Genomic DNA, 10,958 nt, shown 5'->3' with positions numbered 1-10,958 from the left:
CTGAACACATTGCCGGGGAAAATTCGGAGAATATCCCTAGAAACAGTGAGATCGAGGATGAGGACAACAGACCTGTGTCCAATGATTCCTGCATGTGGGGCCCTTGCTTCAGGGCACTTTACCCACAATTGCATGTTGCCCTTGGGACATCCCTAAAGGAAAGCGCTATTGATATTCCCATTTTAGAGATGGGTAAACTGAGACCCAGAGTAACGGGTTGTCCTAGGATCGTGGTGCTGGGCCCTGGGCCATCTGGCTACAAGACCTGTGACCTCACTATCAAGCAGCTGTGAACAGAGCTGCACAGAGTGGGCTTGGCCATCTGGCCCAACCCAGCTCTGCTGTTTCCTGGTGTGATCTTAGGTGGGTACCTAACTTCTTTGTGCCTCAGGGTCCTTTTCTCTAAAGTGGGCTGAACAGCAGCGCTCTACACAGAGGGTTGTTGAGTATTCTGAGACTGAAATAACAATTTTAATTTTTTTTAACGTTTATTTATTTTTGAGACAGAGACAGAGCATGAACGGGGGAGGGTCAGAGAGAGGGGGACACAGAATCTGAAACAGGCTCCAGGCTCTGAGCTGTCAGCAGAGAGCCCGACGCGGGGCTCGAACTCACGGACCGCGAGATCACGACCTGAGCCGAAGTCGGACATTTAACCGACTGAGCCACCCAGGCGCCCCTGAAATAACAATTTTAGCTATCATCCTCTTGACTTGACCTTTTAGTGCTTTAGTTTTTTCATCTGTAAAATGGGCATAAAGAGCAGTACCCACCCTAAAGGGTCACTGTGTTGATGAGTTCCCATATTAGGTCGCGGTAATTCCTCTGTGTTCACCCGAAATACAGGCTATTATTATTGTCCTGCCTTCACGGTTCTTTGGCAAGTCAGGGAAAGATATGAGGCAAAGGCTGGGAATTTTGTTTGTAAAGAAGAGGAGGTCATTTTGCGGGCACAGGTCAGGTGAAAATCAGACTACCCCCCACTGAAACCCACAGCTGGAGGTGCTGGGCCCAGCCATTCCCCGTTACATTTATACTTGTTAAATATCCATGTTGTTGCAGGTAACAATCGTGCATTCCTTCTCATCACTATGGTATTATTCCCTTGCACGAATATACTACGTTTTCTCTATCCGTTCTATGCCTGATGGGTAGTTTCCAGATGGGGGCTATTATGAATAGGGTGTCATTCTAGCCCGTGTCTTCTGCTGGATATTGATGAACACTTCTGTTGGATCAACATTCAAGAGTGGAATTGCTGGGGTCTGCACTCTTCTTCCTGGGTTCGATTATCTTCCAGTAGATGGAGGTCTCTATACAATAAGTACTCAATAAAGACTTATTGCATAAATAATAAGAGAGCCGGGGCGCCTGGGTGGCTCAGTCAGTTAAGTGTCGGACTCTTGATTTTGGTTCAGGTCATGATCTCACGGTTTGTGAGTTTGAGTCCCGCATCGGGCTCTGCACTGACAGTGTGGAGCCTGCTTGGGATTCTCTCTCTCTCTTCTCCTCTCTCTGTTCCTCCCCTGCTTGTATTCTCTCTCTCTCTCTCTCTCAAAATAATGAACTTTAAAAATTAATGCTAAAAGAGCTAGTATTTATTGAGTTCTAACCACATACAAGACTCTGCTCCAAGCATTTTCTATGTAATGTCTCACTTGACCCTCATAATAACATTTGAAGTATAATTATGCCCATTTCACTGACAGAGAAACTGAGATGGCAAATTGAGGAAACAGCCCTAAGTTCACAGGGGCAGAACCAGGATTCAAACCCAGAGAATCCTGCTCGAGAGCCCGTGCCCCTGGCCACCAGGCTCCCCTGTGAGCAGTCGCTGCAGTGTTCAGGGGTGAGGCCCACGGGCCTGGACAGGTAGCTGTGGGCATGGGAAAGAGGGAACAGATGGAGAATCAGCAGAGCCTGACATTGCCCGTGAGATCTGGTTTGAAGGATGCACGTGAGCAGCACGGGAACTAAGATACCCAATACAGCCCTGGGCTTTGGGCTGGAGGGAGGCAGAGTGGAGGGGCCACCAAAAGAAACCCGGGAGAGTGGTGGAGGCTCTACAGGTGGCAGATGAGGGGGTGTCCTCGATGCCTTGAGTTCAAGGATGCAGTGGTCACCTAGGACAGTGTGGCCAGAGGCAGCTGGAGATCAAAGACGATCAAAGATCATAGACTGACATAGAGACATGAGTTAAGGTCGGGAATTTGAGTCACTGCGCAGAGGAGTAGATGATCACATTGACCCGGCCATTTAGTTATGGAAATACAGACAAGTATGGGGTTTGCTGGTATGTGTAAACTCTTACCACCCTGTCCTCTCCACCGCTCCCCAGCCAGGGCTACCATCATCTCTACCCCGATGACCTCACACCCTCTTCTTGCTCTCCTGACTTCCACCCTGCTCCTTGCAGTGTGTGCAGAGGGATCCTGTTCAACCCAAGCCAGACCACGCCGCTCCTGCACCTGAGAACATCTAAAGGCCTCCACACAACCTACGGCGCCCCTCACTGTGCCCCAGTCACCTGTCTGCCCTCATCCTCAATTACTCTCCCCCTTGCTCGTGCTGCTCTGACCTCATGGTCCTCCTGGCTGTCTCTTGAACATGCCAGACATTCTCCCACCTCAGGACCTTTGCACTGGCTGTTCCCTATGCCTGGCATAATCTTCCCCCAAGTTTCCCCATGGCTAATCCCCTCACTTTCTTTCAAGTTTGACTCACAAAGTAAACACTTCATAGAGAACCTGCCTAAGCCACCCTGTTCCATCCCTCTGATTCTTGTAGCGTGTACCATGTTTTAACACACTACCTGACTTGTTTGTAACATTTATTATTTGTTGCCTGACTCCGCAAGTGCTGGCTGGGACCTATTTTTTCTGCTTTGCTTCCTGGATCCCCAGGACTTAGAACAACACCGAGGACAGAACCAGGCTTGGTCCTTATTGAATGAATGAAATGATATACCTTCATTCAGCATTTTGAAAAAGGGATTTAATGGGGGCTTAGAAAAGTAAATACGCCATCGTTGTCAAATGGGAGTGGCTGCCCGGTTGGCAGTGATTTCCCAGTGGCCATGTTTGGGTGGGTCAGAGCTCACCCCATCCCCACCCAACACTCAACCTCAGTAGTTCTCAGAGTGGGGTCCCGGGACCAGAAGCATCAGCATCATCTGGGAACTGGTTAGAAATGCAAATATCTTGGGTCCCATTCCAGATTCACAGAAACTCTTGAGAAGGGGCCCAGAAGTCTGTGTTTTAATAAGTCGTCCACCTCATTAAAACTGTAAGGTTAATCAGGAGTGTGGCTCCAGGGGAGAATGGGAGAGGACGGTGGTGTGCTGCTGCCCCCTTGCGGCACTCGCGCGCATGAACGGCCGAGAGGCCCGGCGGGGAGGAGCCCTGGGAGGCGGGCGGGCAGGGCGTGTCCACCCGGAAGGGCCTTGCCCAAAGGCAGGGAAGAAGCGGGATCCTTTACTGTTTGCACCAGCGCCACAGTTTTCTTGACTCCAAACACTACACGGATGCCTCTGAGGACCCCTGCACCGCCCTGAGCGAGAGGTGCCCACCTTAATCTGGCCCACCCCCTCCACGACTCCGAGTCCCTCGTCCACAATCCAGCTCCCTCCTCCCAGTGGCCAGACTATGCAGCGGGGAGCTGCTTCTGGAGCCCAGTTATGGTTATGTCACTCTGCTTAAACCCCTCCGAGGCTCAGAGCTGCCCTCTGGCTTGGGTCCAGACTCCGTCCATGACTCACGGGGTCCTGCTTTGTCTTCCCCGCCTCCTCTGCGCCCCACCACACTGGATGGCTTGGGCTCCCCACCCCCCCCCAGGAGCACTCTTTCCCCCACGTCTTCACTTAGATGACCCCCAGATTATTCTCCATTAGTCGCAGCTGCCATGTCTACCTGAGGTCAACCTTCCCCTTGTGCGCTGGCTCCCACCACTCTCACCTTCTCGGGTGACGTACCGGGAAGTCCCCCTTTCCACTCCCACGTCTTCCCATTTCTCCCTCTCTTCCCGATCATTCCCGCACACATACACACGTGTTGGCTGCTCCTCTAACAAGAGGTTGGGTGCCCTCTTCAAGGGGCAGCTCCAGCAGCCTCACTGTCACATGCCTTTCCGTGGCTACAGCGTGGTCTAGGATGTCAGCCACATCCTCAGCAACAGGGTCGTGATTTAGCTGATTCTCAAGAACTTTGTCCTCTTCTGCTTTGATTAATTATAACATCAGAGGGACCCCAAGGGCAGGAGCCGGGCCTCTTGGACACCCTGAGGTTGGCCAATGAACATAGTTGTGAGTGGTCCCATCATACTGGTCTGGTTCTTACCTGTGGCCTATTCACTGCCTCCTGGCCCCTCACCACTGGCTTTCATAAAAGCGTTCTGAATCCCACCGCTGGGCTAGGTCTTTTCATCCACTCTTGGTGAGAAGGGGACATTAACATGAGGTGCCTCAGCAGCTTCTCCCCAGCCCTGAAGCCAGCAGGCAGCCAAGCACCGGCGGTTGACTTTGACTTTCACCCTCTCCTCGCTTCAAGGACTGGACCTCCAGGTCCTGATAACCCTCATGCATCCCCCAGGCTTGGAGACATCCCATTCATATCCTGTTGCCCTCCTGTCTTCTTTGATCCCTGCTCCGTGCCCCACTCGCACCCCACTCAAAGCCCAAGGTTTGGGAACCGTGGCATCCACACTGTGTCACCGCTCACTCCAGGTGGCCAGTCTGGGGGCCTAATGGGAAGTCCCCCCGAGGCCGTTCGCTCAGATTTCTCAGCTATCTCAATTCGATCTCCCAAAGAAATCTACATGTATTTTAAAATCTCCTGTCAACAGTCATATTTGTAATGTGTCCTTAACCACTGTGGTGTACATATGGGTCTTCATCATAATTTTTTTTGCCATTTATTTATTTCTGAGAGACAGAGAGATGCAAAGCGTGAGCAGGGGAGGGGCAGAGAGAGGGGGAGACACAGAATCCGAAGCAGGCTCCAGGCTCCGAGCTGTCAGCGCAGAGCCCGACACGGGGCTTGAACCCACGAACCGTGAGATCATGACCTGAGCTGAAGTTGGTTGCCCAACCAACTGAGCCACCCAGGCTCCCCAGGAAGGACTATTTTACCACTGACCATGTGTAGATTTACTGGCATGTGTGATAATAAAGAGCAGATCAAATTTAGCCAGTCTTATTTGAGTTTTAAAAGTCTTTAAAAAACAATGCACCCCTTTATCACCTGCCTCTGGGGGTACACCACTCCAACACCATGACCCCGCCTTGCCACATCACTGCTTACTAACTAAACCCCAAAGTCTATTTCTCAGTTACATAACACTCCTAACAGGTGCTTCTGGGTGATAGTCTCCTCCACAAAATGATTAAGAGACTCGGGCTCCTTCAGTCTTATGGCTCCACCCCATCCCCACCTTATCGGCATCCAGAATAGCACACACAGGTCAGGTAGGCAGGCCAGCCATCCCATGCAACGCCTCAAGAATGTTTCTGGAGGGGCGCCTGGGTGGCTCAGTCGGTTAAGCAGCCGACTTCGGCCCAGGTCAAGATCTCACGGTCCGTGAGTTCGAGCCCTGCGTCGGGCTCTGTGCTGACAGCTCAGAGCCTGGAGCCTGTTTCAGATTCTGTGTCTCCCTGTCTCTGACCCTCCCCCGTTCATGCTTTGTCTCTCTCTGTCTCAAAAATAAATAAACATTAAAAAAAAAAAAAAAAAAAGAATGTTTCTGGAACAACTGGGATCAGTGGCGAACAATTACCATCACTTTGACTCAAGTAGCCAAACGGTCACTGGCTAAGCTTTCAGTTGCCAGAGGCTACGTCTGCCACCCTGAGAAGAGACTGCCTGAAAAATGAAGTCACACAGAGCCAAGTAATTAAGGGAGACAGATGCCAGGCAATAGGGTATGAGCTGCTGGGTCCAGCCATGCCTGAAGTTATACCTCCCTAAACCTTTCAGTTATGTGAACCTGTAAATTCCGTTTCTATTTAAACCAGTCTGAGTTGGGTTTCTATCACTTGAATTAAAAGAGTCTTGACAAATATAATTGTATATGGTAGTGTAATTACCAGTCTATTCTTGGCTTTTCTGTTGGGCTCTGCTCCCTAGAAGCCAAGTAGATTTCTGATTCATCCTTGTGTCCCTGAAGCCAGCACAGGACCTGGCACATGGTAGGTATTTACCACATGCCTGCTGAATGGTGACAGACTTGGGTTCTAGCCCTGATTCCACCTCCGGTTCGTGACCTTGAGCATTGAATTCTCCTTTCCGAGCCCAGTTTTCAACTGTAATGACACGGTCATCTTTGCCCTTCCCTGCTTGAGGGCTGTGGTGAGGACCAGAGAAGTCCAGGCTGGTGGAAGTGCTTGGCAAACTCTAAAGCTCTACATACATTGGAGCTATAATTATATTTTCAAGGATGTACATTTTGTCCTAATTTCACCAGCCCCCGACTGACTGTGGGTTCTTGGGACACAAAGCAGACAGCATGTTGGAAGAACAGAAGTATCTGAGAAGAGCATACTCAGCTGCCCCCAGCACCACCTCCATCAACACCAGCCTGATGACCCTGCAGATGAGACGAGCAAGAGGGACCCCTGGTGGCCGGCACCTGCCCCCCACGGAAATTGGTGAGACCAGGCATCTCAGTGTCTCCTTAAATCTGAGTCCTTATAAGTGCTATGACGATGGGGCAGAGGGTGGCTGGTTGTTCTCCAAACTGTCTCTCTCTTCCTCCTGGGCACCCAGAGAGAGACCCCACCTTCTGGCCAGGGGACTGAAGTCTGGCCGTGGGATAGGATTTCAGATCTGAACCATAAGCACCCCACTTACATTCCTCCACACTCACTCTTTGCCTTTGTCCACTGGTCCCATCCAGAGGACCCGATAGAGGGCTCCAAGGGTTTTTTTTTTTTTTTTTTTCATGTGTATTTATTTTGAGAGACAGAGAGCAAGCAGGGAAAGGGCAGAGAGAGGGGGAGAAAGAGAATCCCAAGCAGGCTCTGCGTCGTCAGCACAGAGCCAGTGTGGGGCTTGAACCCACAAACCATGAGATCATGACCTGAGCCAAAACCAAGAGTCAGAAGCCTCACTGACTGAGCCACCCAGGCGCCCCTAGAACATTGTTCTTAACTGTTCTCTGTGAGCCTAGGTCCCCTCACATAGCTGTTTGTTGGGGACCACAATCAAAAAGACACGACTAACGATTGACCCCTGAGCTGGACCCAGTACTCAGAGGCTCCTCAGCCTCTCCTCTGCCCTTGGAATGTGGGTTCCACTTGCCTTTCCTGTTCCCAGAGCCTGCTCCAAGGACACAGCCGTGAGATGGTGATGTGGTGTTGAAAACACCCGCACAGTGTATGTGACTGAGCCCAGTTAGGGCCCCCTTCATGAACCCTTAAGATTTGGCGGGCAGGTGCAGGGATCCATTCGTCTTCCTGCTGCCTGGGACAAGCCTCATATGGGAGTTCCCTTTGCCATTATTTTTTTTTTTAATTTTTTTTTCAACGTTTATTTATTTTGGGGACAGAGAGAGACAGAGCATGAACGGGGGAGGGGCAGAGAGAGAGGGAGACACAGAATCGGAAACAGGCTCCAGGCTCTGAGCCATCAGCCCAGAGCCCGATGCGGGGCTCGAACTCACGGACCGCGAGATCGTGACCTGGCTGAAGTCGGACGCTTAACCGACTGCGCCACCCAGGCGCCCCCCCTTTGCCATTATTAAAACTGCCACCTACCAACCTGGAGTGGCCCATCTCTCTCTTGGGTCTCTCCCTGTGCTCCGCAAGTGGGGGCTGGTTTCAGACTATACCCGGGAAGCTCAAGAGAGGGTTGTGAGCCTATACTGGTAAAATCTATGATCTCCTTCTCCGATTAGTAATATTAAATACATAAAATAACATATATGGGGTTACAAAGGAAACAAATTACTGAAATATGGTCACTAAAATTTAAAAAAAAAAGTGAGACAGTTACATATATGCTTCATTTTAACACAGTAAACAAGATCGAGTCTAATTACCGTCACTTCAATGTGGTGATTGTCTGCAATTAACTGCAACGTGATGCGACAATACCTGTGACTTCTATTGGCAACAAGTAGGTACAGCTAATGCCACTTTGTTGTCCATGTTCCTAGTCGAAGGACGTGCTAAGAGTCAGCTTGAGGTGAGTGTAAATAAAGATGCAATTCTTGGGGCACCTGGGTGGCTCAGTCAGTTAAGCAGCCGACTTCAGCTCCGGTCACGATCTCGCGGTCTGTGAGTTCGAGCCCCGCGTCGGGCTCTGGGCTGATGGCTCAGAGCCTGGAGCCTGCTTCCGATTCTGTGTCTCCCTCTCTCTCTGCCCCTCCCCCATTCATGCTCTGTCTCTCTCTGTCTCAAAAATAAATAAAATGTTAAAAAAAATTTTTTTAAATAAAAATAATAATAATAATAAAAAAAGATGCAATTCTTTTCCCTCTCAAGTCCATAAATCCCTAAATTCCATCCATAGATCCCTCGACTCCGGGGTAAGAGTCTCTGCTTTAGGGCAGGACAGAGCCACAAAAAAAAGGCCTGTGTCCTTGGGTGACCACATAGAGCGGAGACCCCTGCAACACGTATGCAACCCAGAGGAAAAGGCAAATTTTTTCCAGGAACGTCAAGACTCTGGGGCCAGGCTTGATTTACTGCGCCAGCTGGGTGAACCTGAACAGGCCATCCAACCTTTCTGGACTTCCATAGCCTCATGGAGAAAATGCAGACCATGATCCCAGGCTTACAGGGCGGCCATGAGGACAGGAGACAATAGCTCGAGAGGTTTGCAAACTCTATATAATGTATGTCTGAGGTCTTCAGACACCAGCCGGTGAACTGGTACTGAAAATAAGGGCAACGCAGTGGAACTTCATCAAGTTAAATGGATACCATCTGTAGGACTGGCCTTTATCCTGAACTTATGACCTCTCTAATTTGAGGGGTTATGAAATTGATTCTTTTATAAAATGAGGATGCCTATAAATAACGCTTGTGGATTTCCCCCATTGTTCTCACTTTGCAAATGGAGTTGGCGGTGTTATTCGGACTCACAAATAATTTCATGAAATTTGGTGGTTTATGAAGACCAAAAAGTGGGAGACCGCACAAATAGCCATTCTTATTATCACTCCAAACTAATAAAGCTTAGAGACGATTTGATCCCTGACCTGGCAGAAGTCTGAATAACAATAATACTTAATATGTACTGAGGGTTTCAACGTGTCCCCAAGTGATCGGAAATATTTGACCTGCATCACTGGTTTATTGAATAATCCGAACTTAGTGAGGAGACACCCAGAAGCGGGGCTTAGTTTTTCTTCAGCTGTTGTCTTTGAACACATTGCATCAAACCTCTCCTTGCCCATGCTTTTTAGTCGGGCTGAGATACCTCATCATATCCTACTGAACACTTCTGCTAAGTCAGGACTGACCCTTCACTTCAAGAATGCATTGTTATTTAATGTAACAAACTGTTAAGTAGCCTAAGTAGGTGCACCTTGTTACACTAGGTGATAGGTACTATTATTAAAAGCATCTTACAGCGCTCGCTTCGGCAGCACATATACTAAAAGCATCTGACAGATACTAAGGCCCAGAGAGGTGAGGTAAGTTGCCTGAGGCCACACAGCTAGTAAGTTATAGACACAGGATTCAAACCCAGAATGTCTGGCTCTAGAATCTTGCTTTTAATCTCTGCAGCACTGAAAGCAGTGTGAGGGTCCCTTTAACACCTTTCCCACCCCCACCCCTTCTAAGTTCTAGCTTCTCCTGTTATGAGGCCTGGAGGGAGCAGTACAGGAAAGGGGGCAAAAATCAAGCTGGTGTTGCTTGAGATCATCTCAAGGGGATGGATTCCTTCTGTGTGCCCAGTGTCCGAAGGCTGATATCCTTGGGCCATGTGAGTAGCTTATTCAGGGAAATCTAGGACCCATGGACCTCTCTGAGACCCTGTCCCCAGAAGTACACTTCATAGCCTCTTTCTGCCAGAGTCCTCTTTCCTGGAAAGCAAAACAATCATCCCTTTTGGGCAGGATACTGAGCAGATGGCCCAGCACCTACTCAGCTCACGGGAAGCTCTCCCATCCTTGCATGGCCAAATGACTGGGGGTGCGGGATGCCCTCCGCCCTGCCATCTCTCTTGAACCACTTTCTTCCAGCTCAGACTCTGCGGGCAGATGTGCAAGCAGTTGGAGAATCAGAAACCACTCACTGCTTCTGGCAGGAACCCCAAGTCTCTACAAGCAGGATCTATGAGGACAAGGGGAGTACCCCTTTGTTCTTTCCCCAAGAAAGCAGAGAAGAAAAGGCATGTCGTTTCTCCCTGTTCTAGAAAATCATTCTCAAATTCTAATCTGCTTATGGAGGCTGAGAGGGTGGGGATGGGGTAGGAGAAAACCTAGTATGATGTCCCTAAGAAGGTCCTACAGACATGTGTCTCGTGGCTTTCTGGAAATAGGGAGTATCTAGCACCTTGTGGGTTTAAGTGGAAATAGGAGGCAACAGAAGCCCCATTTAAGAGTCTGTTACATGTATGTCATCGAACTTAACCCTCACAACAGCCCTATAAGGTAAGTTCATTAATTAGGGTAACGGCAGTTGCTATAACATTCAAACCCCCAAATTCAGCCGCTTAATGCAATAGAAGTTTATTTCTTACTCACGTAATAGTCCAAAGTAGGCGTTCCTAGCTGGAGTTCCTTCATGTGGTGAGCCAGGTAGCTTACAGGTTATGGCTCCACCAAACTCCGGGACCTTGGGAGCCTTCTGCAGCTAGATTGCCCTCAGGGTGGAGAAGTTCACCTGCTCCTTAAAGGCTCCACCTAGAGATGACACTCACCACGCCCACTCACATTCCATTGGTGCGGGCTAGTCATGTGGTCACGCTAGGAAGCAAAGGAGGCTGGGAAGTGTAGTCTCCATCTGGGCAGAT

This window comes from Leopardus geoffroyi, chromosome A3 (genome assembly GCF_018350155.1).
Source record: "Leopardus geoffroyi isolate Oge1 chromosome A3, O.geoffroyi_Oge1_pat1.0, whole genome shotgun sequence".
NCBI lineage: Eukaryota > Metazoa > Chordata > Mammalia > Carnivora > Felidae > Leopardus > Leopardus geoffroyi.
Note: the sequence above shows the minus strand (reverse complement) of the source record.